Raw genomic sequence first — 13,773 nt, 5'->3', positions numbered from 1 at the left:
ACTCTAGGGGTACAGAAGGGATGAAACAGCAAGAGGGCTCAGTAGTGCAGCTCCACTGGGGACATGCCTCTGCCCCTTTGTATCTTGATCTAGGCTAACATTTCAGGGAATATTCACTGTGAGTGGAGAGGTTGCACATGGAGAATACTGCAGGGACTAAGCTGGGCATCTAGCTGGTGGAAGGTAAAGGTTACAGAGAGTGATATGGTCAGGGCTGGGGACCAGGAAGACAGAGTTCCTCTACCCAACACCTTTTCTGCAGCCCTAGTTCTTCAAAGCAGTTTCATTTTGATCTTAGCGAGCCTTGTGATCAAGCACAAACTCCCCTGGATAGGAGGGGAGACAGCCCAGGCTACCCTGCACTGACTGTGTCCCTCACCCACTTCAAAGTCACAGTGGAGAACGCAGATATGGAGGCTCACAGACCAGACTCACATCCTGACTACAACAGATTGGCCTGTGACGTGATGGACAGGAAAGCATCACCTGGTTCCTTATCTGCACAATAAGGAAATAAGGTCTTACAGTGGATGCTAGGCCTGGCCCTTGGAGGGTACGTAAGAAATATCACATGTTGCTCAGTTTAACTCTGCGGCGTTTGACCTCCATTCAGAGAAGCCAAAGTAAACAAAAATCACAACCCTCCTTGTGAGGCTCCCCCAGCTCTGCCTCCTGGAGAAGTCAGCCTTGTGCCTTCCATTTGGAGCAGGTCCATTTCTATGTCTCTCTTCCCCTTTAAGCTTCCAGACTCAGCAAGCTGTCATTCCTCCCTTCCACCCTGGAAGGGTGCTTTTTCCTGTGTAAAAAGCACGAAGGCTTCTGCCTATTCAGGGACTTAGAAGAGGTGAGCTGTCCTGGGCACACCCCGGCTGCTGTCCATTATACGTCTCTGGGGAAGGGAGCTCAGGAGTCTCTGCTCTGGAACTGCAAGACAGCCAACCCTACCTGAACCTGGGACCAGCTGCTCAGTGAGAGAACTGGCAAGAGAGGCCCACATCCTGCCACTGAAGGAGCTTCATGCAAATGTGCCGAGAAAGGTGGCTGGGGGGGGGGGGGGGGGCACACTGTGGTAGAAGCAGCTGGGTCAGGAAGGAACATGCTGGGGGCGAGCAGGAGAGTGGGGGAGGGGTGTGCTTGCACCAAAGAGCCCCAGGAGACCTGAGGCCTGGGAAAGTCAGGGACCCCTAGGAGGTTCAAGTCTGGCTGGGCCTTCCTCGCCCCTGTTTTGGAACTTTCCCTCACTTCCAAAAAGTTCAGTGTCTGGGTTCTAATCCTTACCCTGGGTGCTTCCTTGTCCATCGAAGGACAGGGTATGTGATGCCCCAAATTCCCAGGGGCTGTGGCAGGCCTGGCTAAGGGCTATTAGTCCCATGGGGAGTTTATTATCAGCCAGTTACAGATCATCCTGCCCAGACTTTCAGCAGAGGAAGGAATCCAACAGTGGGATTTTAGACCCTGGAGTCACAGGCAGTGGCTGGGGCCTTCTCTTCCCAAGACTCCCTTTACCTCAGGGTAATAACTATAACTAGTATGCCACAAAGTTTCTCAAACACTTTTGAGAATGACATGATTCCTCTTGCACATCAGGATAACAGGCCTAAACCAGAGCTGAAGAGACAAAGAGACCTCCTACTTCCAGCCCAAGAAGCTGGGAGCTTGCCCACATCAGAGTCTGATCTCCAGTCTTACAGTGACTGACCACACCCTGAGGTGCCCCAGCCCAAGGCCTGCACACACAACCTCCATCCAGGCCCTAGGATGAAGGCTTGCCTGGAGCCTCAGCCTCATCCTCAGCAGTACCTGGGATGTTGGGAGGGCTTCCTCCACCTCTGAACCTTCACTCCTGTAGACCTCCAAGGGATGTGGGGACAGGAGGGGGAGATAGCAGGCATGAAAAACCCAGATGGGGAGGGGAAGGCTAAGGGGTCGAGGGGATGGAGAGAAGTAAAGGGGAGCCCAGCTCATGTTAGGTGCACACGGCACAGCCCAAAGCCTTCATCTCCATCCCACCCACATGTTCTAGCCCCTGCCATGAGGGGTCTCACGGGCTCACAACATTCCCTGCTCCTCCCAGCCCCACCTAGGCAGACCCACTAGGCTCACCTCCAAAGTACTCAAAAGCAGAGGGTTGTCCTAGGGTCCCCAGCCTCTAGAGCACTTCCTGCTGCACCGTGTAGTCTGTCTGCCACACCAATGTGGTGGCTGGCGCTTCCGACTTCCGCTTCTATTCACCACCCTGGTGACACACACCCCTCCTACTCCCCAGGACTCCCTAGCACTCAGGGCTGCTCTGTGCCTCACACTTCCTGCCCTCAAGACAAGAGCCTCTGCTTCCAACTCAAGCACCTCCAGCCCCTTCCCCATGGAGCAACCTTGTAGCACCAGCCCAGAAAGAACCAGACAGGGAGTGCACTGGCCTCTCCCGAAATGGAAGGGCCTGGGAAAGAGAAAGGGGAAGGTGCTTGGCGGGAACAGGCTCCTCCTCCTGCCTCCTGCCTCCCTCTTCATGCTTCTGCCCTAAGTTCTGACACATCAGTCACCTACAGGGAAGCTTTCCTTTTCCTATATTAAACATATGGCATTTCAATTTTTATATGGCTATGTCTCATGTTGCCAATAATCGAGACACCTGATTGGAGAGCCTGGTAGTTACAAAGTATCCCCCATCAGTCCTCACATGGACTTTGTTTGCATTCAAGATACCTATTCCACAGAGTCCCTTCTGAGTACAGCCTCAAGGAGGTTAAACCACTACTCAGGCTTGTGCAACAGGATGTCACAAAGCCAGGGTTCAAACTTGGCCTCTGAACATATGAACACCAACCCATCCCTTCCCCAATGACTGAGCCCCCAACATGTCCTCAGGACCCAGGCTACAGGTATTCCTAGGATGAGAATGAGCCCATGGAGGGGTCCACATGCAACATACTCTCTTCCCTTTACATAGTCAGCTTCTTCTCCAGCCTCAACTACTACCAACTTCACTGCTGAGGGTCCAAATTCCACCACCATAGCCTGCACTCCAGAACCCCCTAACTCCCCAGGAGGCCCCTGAAGTGGTGTGTCTGTAACAGTGGTGTCCTCAGACATAGTTGAGACAACTGGGTTTTGGCTCCAGCTCTGGTACCCTCTAGTAGCTCACTCCCACTGCACAAGGAAGTCCATGGCCTGTGCTGCCCAGAATCCATGTACCCCTGCTCTGCACCACACTCTGAATGCTCAGGATCCTGGAATTCTCTGCTTCTGGGCCCAATGGCATCCATCTCCTCACTTCAGGACAGGCCTGGCTGCACTGTGTAGCCCTGGACTGAGCTAAAGAGAGGCAAGAGTACTGACATCAGGAGCTGTGGGTGGATCATCTGTTAGGGGCAGGCTTATCTTTCAAGACCCTCAAACTCAACAGAACAAAAACCTGGTTAATTCTTTCCACCAAGCTGCAATTCCTCCTGCATTTTGGATTTTACAACTTTCCACCATGCTGCATACACCAGAAATCTAATGTCACCAAGACCTACATGCAGACACTCTTCTGAGCCCCCAGATTCCCAGGTGCTCCTGGACAGTGGGTTTGGCTCAAAACAGCACCAGCTCAGTGTGGCCCCTATGCTAGAAGCTGCTGATATAGGTCAGGAAGAAAACACAGGACCCCTGAGCTTCCAATCTAGTGGCAGAGAAAACAAACAGGAAATTTGAAAGAAAGTAAATAAACCAACAGGAAAATTAATCAGCACTTGCTAATGAACCGTGGTGAATGCTGGGGAGTAAGGAATAGAAAGAAACAAGGGAAAGAATGCAGTTGGGTAAGCTCACTACCCTGGAAGCTCAGAGGAGACCAAAGGGGCCAGCGTGGGAGGAGTGCTACATACTGAGGGAACTTCAGGTCTAATTCCTTACCTGGTGTGGGAACAGAAAGCAGGTTAGAAGGTGAGAGAAGATGGCCAGGGCAAGAGGGACCAGAGCCAGCCAGATGATGATGGGTACCCAGAGTAAGTCAAGGTGTTTTTTAAATTGAGCAAACAGCAGGTCAGGGAGCGTTGTATTCAAGATCATCTATCTACTGCACAAAGAACGAGGGTTAAATAAAAGCAAGGAAACCAGCAGAACTGTGGAAGGCCAGGAGAGGAAGGGTACTTCCTGGGACTTGGGATTTATACTGGGAACAGCTGAGAAGACTTGCCACTTCAGCAGGTGGGCATTATAAAGAAGTCAAAGGCAACATCTACATTTCGGGCTCAAGCAACTACATGGATAGTAACAGTTGCATTTGCAGAAGTAGGAAAGAACTGAAAAGACAAAGCTTAGGGGAGGAAATCAAGAGTCTGATTTTAAAATACTGAGCTATCTATAAGATAGGTATTCAAGTAGGCAATTGAAAAAAGCCACCTGGAGCTTCTTAGCACTGTGTCCATCAGAGAGGTGGTCAGAGTGTGGGTGGTGGGCTCATCAGGACAGGAGGGAAGAAGTTGCAAAGGGAACTGGCAAGGAATTGTCAGGAAGGTGAAAGCAAAAAAAAAAAAAAAAAAAAAAAAAAAAAAAAAAAAAAAAAAAAAAAAAAAAAAAAAAAAAAAAAAAAAAAAAAAAAAAAAAAAAGAGCGAGAGAGAGTGTTGTCACCTAAGACAAGAGAGGAGGTTGCTTCAGAAGGAGGAAGTGGTTGGCTTTGTTAAAGCTACTGGCAAGTGGAGGAAGATAAGAAAAGAGAAAGTGGTCAATGATTTAATGTGGCCATGCAACAGTTACGGATAAGTAATGTTGGGAAATGTGATTCTTGCTTAAACCAGAACTCTGGTAGAGCCTCCCAGATTCCTGGATCCTCAGCTCAATTCCATCTTCTATAATTTTCATCTCTTTCCCAAGCCTGCACTGAGTAAACCCTGGGTGGAAGTCCCCTTGGTGGGGGCAAGGAGCACCTCTATTTCGGGGGATGTTGTGGCTCCTACCCTGGAGCCCTGCAACAGTGAGCTCTGATATGGTGTCCCCTCGTCATCCCTCTCGGGGCCCAGAGGAATAGCCTCCTGACACGAAGACACGGAAGCAGCACAGAGCCCTTAGTGAGCTGCTTCCTGTTTGCCTGTAGAGGAAGCTGGTAAACCCAGGTGATGGTCAGCTGGCTTTTCATGCACAGAGAACAGGAGAAGAGCACTGGAATCTCTGCACACAGACTGTCTCTGGGGGACAAAGGAAAGAGAGGAGGGAGGTGGCAAAAAAAAGGGGGTATGGGCTCCTGACTCATATCACGCTTTTCTGAGGACACATGTGCTGACATTCACCAGGCCTTCTGCAAGCATGAATTCCAGGCCCTAGGGATCCAGGTTGAGGAGGGATATTATTGCTCCCATGCAGCAGAACAGACAGGGTCAGAGCAGTCACTCAGGTTCACACAGGAAGTAAAAGGTAAAGAAGGGATCTGAATCAAAGACTGCTGACCCCAGCAAATACACCTTCTGCTCTACCCATTATCATCTAGATGTTATGTGTATGAAAATGGAGGCCTAGGGCAGGCTATCTTTCCAAGCTAGATATGCTACCATAGTATAAGCCTGAAACCATTTCTCCCAACTCAAAATTTATTGCAATTCTTGAGCCTACAGAACTTCTGGGGCACCAGCTACCTGGCAGTGTGAAAGGCGAGGCCAGAGGCCCTCAGTGGATTTCCATGCTTCTCAGTAAAAGTTCTTCTCATTAAGGAAACCTGGGAGTAAGGCAGCCCTTGGCTCCATGCTTTAGGAAAGATAGCTCTCTCACTTCTTCAAGCCTGAACCAGGAAGGACAGACAGGAGGACACCTGCCTCTCCACACATTCTTCTGCCAGGTAAGATGTTTTTCATTCTGCTTGCCAGCCTGATGATGGGCTCTCAAGGAACAGAGACCTGGTGGTAGGGCCAGGATGACGAGGGTTTTCTATGGTTGAGCACATGGCAAAGCCAGGGGTGCCCTGCTCCTGAATGCCTATACCTAAAAAAGGAGGGTGAAGTCTCTTACAGGTGGAATTGAAAGGAATGGGAAACAACCCAGGGTAAACACCACCATCAACCTCCCAACACATATGTATGCATCAGAGCCACACTATTTCCTGGAGGAGGGCAGGAAGTGATTACACAAGTGAACAAATGTTTACGGCTGCACATGGTTACCCAATCCGCAGTGGGGAACTGTCCCTAACCTGCCTGTGGCCAGTCAAATGAAAGACTCTTGTGTCTGAGGACACAAGATGCCCAAGGGCAGAGTGCCCACGATACAGCACCCAGGCCTTTCTATCTCCAGCATGAATGTTTGCTCCAAACTTTCTTCCCTGACCCCATCCAACCCTCTAAAGCTGGGTGCTTTAAAAATGAATACTATCTCTGTAGTCACTTGTCCCTCTCTCTCATGGGCTCTATAGTTACTCTCCATCTCAGTGCCCTTGGCATCAGAGGGCACCCACAGAACATCTGCCAAAGCACATGTGCATGCCATTACCCACAATAACAAAAACTCACACTCTAAGTCCACAAAAGGAAACTGGATAAACAGATGACAGTGTAGCCATATAGGTGTAGGGTGAATCTAGGTAATCTTTAGGTATATTATTTTTGTAAAGTAAAGAAGTAGAAAAATTCTCATAGCATACAATTGAGAAAACTATATATTCAGTATGATCTCAATTTTTAAAGTCTTGTTTGTACATTTTCATAATAAAATATTAACTGGTAGCTGTGCATAGCAATAGTACACATTATTTTAATTTCTTTATGCTTATTTGGGGTCTACCTAATTTTTAAAAATAAATATGTATTATGTTTATCTTGAGCAAAAATAAGAAAGATGTTAGCAAATGAAATTTTTGTATTAAACAACAACTAAATTTTTCTGCTTACTTTAGATACTGGAAGACACTTTCATAATCTCTCCCCCATTACCCTCACTGCTAGTGGAGGGTGAGAAGGGATGACCAGCATGGGATTGAGAGCATCTGTACAGGTGCTTGTTGTTATTATCATTGATTTTTGTGGTGCTGGGGATAGAACCCAGGGCCTGGTGCATGCTAACCATACATTCTACTAGTGAGTTACAGCCTCAGCTATGTTTATTTTTCTTGACCATTAACTGTTTCCATCTCTTATAAGGATCCCAGTGTGAACTCTCTAAGGAAAACACAAGGACCCACTTGGAACCCCAAAGTTGGTATAAAAATAATTTTAAGGTGAGGACATTTGAGACTCAACAGATGCAGAGAGAAGCCTTCTTGGACCTTCACATGTGACGAAAGGCAGCAACTTTTGTGAAGCAAGGCTGCCATGAATTCCTTCTTCAGAAAGTACCTACTCCCAGAAGGGAGAACAGAAATAAAACCCACCCCAATCCTTGTCCAGGAGATAATAAGATAGTAAGACCACTCCTACATATACAAACAAACATGATCACTAACTTTCTCTCTCATATGTTCCTCTCAAAGCCCATCTGTCTTTCCTACAGAAGTCTATTTTTTATACCCATAACAGCCCTTTTTTTTTAGTTTATTAATATCTTTTGTCAATTTAATTCACAGATGCCAGTCCCTAAATCTAAGAGAACACAGAAAAGGGTTTGGGAGAAAGGACTTGCCCCCAAGAGTACCCCTTTCCAAATCCCTAGATCTAAGGTTGTGTTTATCTAGGTGGGTAAAATAAAGGACATTTTAATGGTTAAATATTTATCTGAATATGCATTAGAAAAAAAACATAGCTGGTGCAGGAAACCTGGAATTTCACACTTAGGAAAATGATAAAGGAGATAATACTGTACTTACTTTATGCTGCATTTTTAAATGTGTGAATGTAAAGAAAAATACTGAATAAATTATATTAGAGATGAAAGACTCTAGTGTCAATAGTCACGGGAGGGTTACCTAAATGAGCAGCTGGTCTGGCATTTCCAGCGTTGACTCCTTTGAAGGAACAAGAAAGTCTTCTTTATAATGTTTATAGTCCTGAGCAGCCATTAGTCCCTAAATAGGAACCCAGATTGTATGATTAGCAGGAGAGAAGGCATGGTGAGCTTTGACAAGGTGAAGGAGGAAGACACAACTCAGAGCAGGGTATTTCCTGAGCCATCCAAAAGTTGACCTATTCCCCTGGTGGTACCCACCCTTCACCCTGCCCATAGTAACAAAGCAGAGAGCTTTCTAGAGCCCTCCATACCAATGGGGCAAATCATGCTCATCTGTGCTCATGGCTCAGGGATGAATGGACACCGTGGCTGGGCAGCTCACAGCAGGCCCAGCTCCCAGGTCTCCACGAAGCTCATGCCTAGGCAACTAAAACCGTATCTCCACACTTCCTAAAGCCATTTCCTCCTTCCTACCTCAGCAGGCCTACATATCTTTCAAGGCCATACCTAGCCCGAGCCTCCTGGAAGGCAGGGATCCTCTTCAGGGTTTGTTGTACATAGGCCACTCCCCACCTCTGCCCAAATTCCAAAGCAGCAGAGTCCATGTGGAAGGGATGCTCTCCTGAGCTTGACAGCCAGAAAGCAGAGTTCAAAACTGTACTAGCTGGTGTCTGTCTGTAGCTGGCTTAGCCTGTCTGTCCACTTTTCCCTGTGCGACTGCCTTGGGCTCACTCAGGTCTGGCTGGGCCTCTCTGACCCTTCCGGTTCTTCAAGGGTGATTTTACTCCCACATGCTCACCTCCCAGTGACCTCCCGGAGGACTCACAAACCTCTCTCCAGCCCAGAGTCCTAATCACCAACAGAAGTCCTCCAGCAGGACTTCAGACATAGGCCCCTCCCAGGACCTGTCTAGCGATTGCCTTGACACAGTTAGGGATCACTATGATGGACAAAGACTGAGGCAATAAAGTAAATCCCTGGGCACAGTAAACCATTACTCTTTGTAGTACATGTTTAACAGACTTAAGAGATCATGATAAAACCACAGAAGCATGAAATGAAATGCATGAAATGAGAATTTTTTACCAAGAAAAAGCCTAAATTAGCCCTCTAGTCTCACTTGCTCTTAGACAACCTAAAAATCACTACTTTTGGAGTTCATGAACCTCTGATGTGTGGGTTATGATAATAGTTACTTGGGATACCTCCCAGGGACCTAAAGGCCACTTTTGCTAGAATCACTAATCCTTCACTTGAGCTTACAAACATCTGATGGGTAACTAAAATGGGAAAAAAATCTTGGAATCTCTGTCTTCATTTGTGTCTGTCCCCTTCACTGTGTTAATGCTTGAGACAAATTCTATTCAGCTTTGCACATAGAAATGTCAACCACTTAAAATGTTTAGTCCAAAACTATATTACAGGGTTAATGTGGCCTATGACCTAGTGGAGCTGGTAGGTGTTTTCTTTTCCTTCTCTTTCCTCCCTTTTCCACCCCCATCCTTGAGCTTCTTCAAAGCCACAAAAGCCCAAACACTTGAAGTCCTTCAGCCCTGCTATAAGGACCAGACTCACAAGGCCAGGATGTTTTGCACGAGATCATGGTGTCAGCGCGTTACCCAAAAATTCAACAACCTCTCAGACAAGTTGACCTATGACTACCCAGGGATCCAAGTCTAACACAAGAAGAAATATCTTGTGGAACTGTGTCCCTGGTGAATAGAAACTTACAGATATCAGCACACCCGAGCAAGTCAATACACACCTATTCTGGGAGCAGATAGATCCCTGTTTCAACCAATACTAACTTCCTTCAGCTGAACCCCCCTTCTCTAATAAGGTTTTGCCTGGGAAGAGATGCGTGTGCTTGCAGTGTCTAGCACAGTCTCATGGCTCTGGTCTCTGGGTCAAAGATCCCGTAGTCTGGGTAGCAGCCTTTGAGCTGCCAGTTTCCTAAGTGAGCAATCAGCCTTGCCAGCAATCTGGGCTTCTCTCCCCTCATGCCTGCAGGGTCCAGTTCTTCTGGTTCTACCTCTCTGCAGGCCCTGCTGCCCTACCCCATGCAGATCCCACCTACCCACACACCCCCAACCTCCTGCTCCCCAATCTGGATGACTGTAGGGAGTTTTTACCTCTCAAGAGTTAATATCCCCAAGTCCACCCTAATTCTTGAGGCAGGCACTTTTTTTTTTTTTTTTGTTCTGGGTATCGAACTTGGGCCCTTGTGCTTTTGAGGTAGGTGCTGGAACTACTGAGCCAAATCTCCAGCCCACCCTAATTCACTACCCCTGGGATATCACTGCTCTCCTGAAAAGTCTCCTGACTGGACACCCTCCTTTGCCAATACCCTTCCCCATACCCACTGCCTCTCCTTCGTTGTTTTAGGGAAACTCCTGCCCTAGCATCTGAGATCTCTCCCATCTCATCTTTTATGATCACCACCACCACTGCACCGGTTAAAATCCCAGCAGTCTACAGGACCTTCTCTAAATGTCTGGTACATGTCCCTATGCTGTCCCCTTGGTTCCCTTCCCACCCATCCAATTATCTCCATTCTTTGAGGCTCCTGCCTATCACAATACTCCCCTAACTCCAGCTACGGAACACAGTGTGGTAATCAGAAATAATAAGCCAAGTATTACCTAGCAGTCAGATAGAGTCTTTAAAAAATAGCACTGGCTTTAAAAAGGTCAGGATTTATAGCACAATACAGTTTATGTAAGTTTAAAATACATGCATGCATAAACCAGCATCATCTATTTTTCTAAAACACACCCAGCTCTAAGGACAAACCTACCATAAATATATCAGAGTGGCTGCTGCTCATGAGGACGGGGGCTGGCAGACATAAACAGCTGTGACTCGGACTAGAGGTGCAAGAGAAAATATTAAGTCCTCTTATAATTCAATCATGAGCAAAAAAGAGCAAAATTCTATTTATAACATAGGCCAAGTGCTACAGTTTGGATCCGGAATGACCTACATTTAAAGGCTCAGTCCCCAGCCCATTACAGTAATTGGGAGGTGGTGGGGCCTTTAAGAGGTCAGACCTAGCAAAAGGTCACAGGTCATTGGGGTCATACCTTCAAAGGGACCCCAGCTCCATCTCCCTCTCTCTTTTGCTTCCACTATGCACCCAAGGCTACTTCACCATAGCCCCAGAATGGGGACAACTGACTGAAACCCCAAAACCATGAGCCAAAATAAACCCTTTCCCTTTATAACTTATTTTATCTCAAGTATTCTGCTACAGTAACAGAAAGCTAACATACAGGGGACAGGAACAATACAGAGAAAGACCAGTGGCTCAGAACATATGTAAGATTCAACACCACTCACCAGAAAGGTGCACCTATATTAATAGTACAGTGTTTTAATACAGCTTTTTGTTTTTATCAACTTGTTATCAAGTTGTTTTGTCAACTTGGCAAGAACAAAAAACTGATGGCACACCAAGTTGGAGCTGGGGGAAACCAGAATACTCACAGAGTCATGCCATGTTCTGGGAATGTAGTCTAGCAATACAATCACAAGATAAAATAAAATAAAACAAAAACTTTTAAGTCACACTTAGGAGTTTCACCTACTGCAACAGTCCTATGTGTGAAAGATTAGGTATAAGTAGGCTCAATGCACTCTTGTCTAACATAGCAAACAAGCAACAGGAAGCTACAAACCCACCATGGACTACCTTGATAAATATGGTACAGTCAATGAGACAGTCTACACTGACTTAAAGGATAACATAACGTCCACATATGTGTCTTGCAGAATGATTGCAACAGATGATTTAAAAAAGGAACATACTTGAGTATTATTTTCTACTATTTGTGTTAAAAAGGGGAATGTATACTTATACATCTGCTTAGTTTAGAATATGTATCCTTAAGAAATTGTCTCTGAGGATTATAGCCATGTTGAGAGGGATCAAAAGGAAACTTAGCCCCATAGCTTCCATACTATACTTAACCACATTTCTATCTTGGACTGGAGAAAACCTACGCTTCCCTGAGCAAGCAGCCCTTGTTAATCATTTGAACCAACAGCACAAGGTTGATTTGCCCCAAGCTTCCCTTATTTCTCTCCTCCCCCATTCAAAACATGCAAATCAACAGACTGCTGGCCAGCTATGATTGGTTTCACCAATCATTTCTTCCAAGGATAAAAGGAGCTTGAACGCGGCTTCAGAAAATGAGATTTCAGGATGCTAGTCCACCAACTTCTCTGTCTTGTGGGGGTTACAGAACAAATCTTTTTTGCTATAAGATTTGCCCTCAATTCACTGGGCCCTTTGTGACAGGTGAGTGAATAGACTTGGGCTCAGTAACAAGGAAAACCAGAGAGCAGAGAATGGGGAAAAGCAGGAGGATTTTTCACTGTGTACCTTTAAGGGTTGTTTGAATTAATATTTTTAAAAATTTTGATACATCCAAGTATTACCTCTAAAATTTTTATTTTAAAATATTTAACCTGTGCAAGAAGTACTTAAACACATCTTTTTTAAGGGAGAGGAGGGTGCACCCACAGTCCCTGTGGTCCTCTCTCCTCCCCTCCTGCTGTCCTGTTCTGTAAAGCCCTCTCCACTGTGGCCAAAACCCACTCCTCAGCAGTCTTCCTGTGGCCTGGTTTCAACCCTGGGGACAGCTCCTATCCTGCTCCTTTGGGCCACTTTCTGAGCATATGCCTACCAGTCTTCCCCATCACTAAGATCTTTCCCATGAACATTAAGGAAGGCAATGGAAAGAAATACAACTGCTATGACTTGAATGTGTCTCCAAAGTGCCATGGGTTGGAAACTTAACCCCTAAAGTCAAGTGTTAATGGTCTTTGAGATGTGGGAACCTTTGAGTGACTGAGTGTCGAGGGCTCTGCTCTCCTGAATGGACAAGCCCACTCATAGATCAAAGGCACAGTGGGTATCACAGTAGTGGCTCTGTTACACAGGGAGTTCTCTAGTTAGCTTGCTGTCACACTGAAGCTTGGTCCCTGTCTCAAGATAAGATGACCCTCACCAGGCACCAGCATGAACCTCTCAGAACCATGAGTTAAAAAAATCCATGTTTTAAAAATTACCCGGTCTCTGGTACTTTGTTACAGCAACAGAAAAAAAGACTAAGATACTAACTTCCTCCAGACTACTGCTCCTCACCCTTGACTAAACTTCAATGGTATCTGTGATCCAGATGTCCAAGCTTGGGCTATGGTAGGGAGGAGAGGCAGGAATAGGGCTGACATCTAAGAGGCGTGTGGAATAAGGTGACAGCTGGAGGAGGGAAATTAAGCCCCGGGCATAAGTGGGCAGAACTTAGGGGAACCTGACCAACTGGCCTGGTACACCTACAGTGTTCAACTGCACCCATGTCCTCATGCAGCTTAGAACCAGCACTTGCAGGACAAAGCCACATGGCCCCAACTACTTTACCAATGGACCAATTCTATGTGCCAACTCCCTAAAAGCTGGGGCAGCACAAATTCTCTCCATCTTGAGAGAATCTTTGAGCAGTGTGGTCTGAGGTTGGGTCTCTGACCAAACTACAGCCTGGTAGTTAAAAGCAGTTGTTGGAAAATTATACCACTTGATCTGCAAATTGATTCCTCACTTCCCTGAGATGCAGCCCTGGGACATTTTCTTCCTTCTCTGAGCCTCAGTTTTCTCATCTGTGAAATGGGACTGCAACAGCTTGCTGTGAAGAGTCTTTGTGTTATTACTGTATTTAAGGAGCTCAAAGGAGAGCCTGACATATAGTACATGCTCAACAAATTCCAATTATTATATGATCTGCTGGCTTTTCAAAGACTTCTAATGGGATCATCTTATTGCTTTAAGGATCAAAAAAAAGATGATGAGAATTTTCCCAGAGAACAAGTTTTTCTCCTATTTCCAGCTCCCAGGGTCTTTATTTTTTTATTTTATTTTTTTTTTTTGT

General features: G+C 46.2%; 1 protein-coding gene across 4 annotated transcripts in view; it reads right to left on the bottom strand.

Annotated features, from left to right (window-relative positions):
- Psd4 (pleckstrin and Sec7 domain containing 4) overlaps positions 1-13,773 on the bottom strand; it is a 38,696-nt gene that overhangs the window by 22,371 nt on the left and 2,552 nt on the right. Inside the window, exon 1 of one of the 4 annotated variants that reach the window (XM_010639481.3) lies at positions 7,866-7,963. The exons of 2 other annotated variants lie outside the window; for them this stretch is intronic. The gene's annotated coding sequence lies outside the window, so the exon portion shown is untranslated. Of the gene's footprint in view, positions 1-2,103; positions 2,192-7,865; positions 7,964-13,773 lie in introns of those variants that run through there. One more of the 4 variants, XM_010639482.3, reaches the window with a different exon arrangement.

Source organism: Fukomys damarensis, unplaced genomic scaffold (assembly GCF_012274545.1).
Source record: "Fukomys damarensis isolate Sample0158 unplaced genomic scaffold, DMR_v1.0_HiC HiC_scaffold_9, whole genome shotgun sequence".
Taxonomy (NCBI): domain Eukaryota; kingdom Metazoa; phylum Chordata; class Mammalia; order Rodentia; family Bathyergidae; genus Fukomys; species Fukomys damarensis.
Note: the sequence above shows the minus strand (reverse complement) of the source record. Positions and strands in the feature narration are given on the sequence as shown.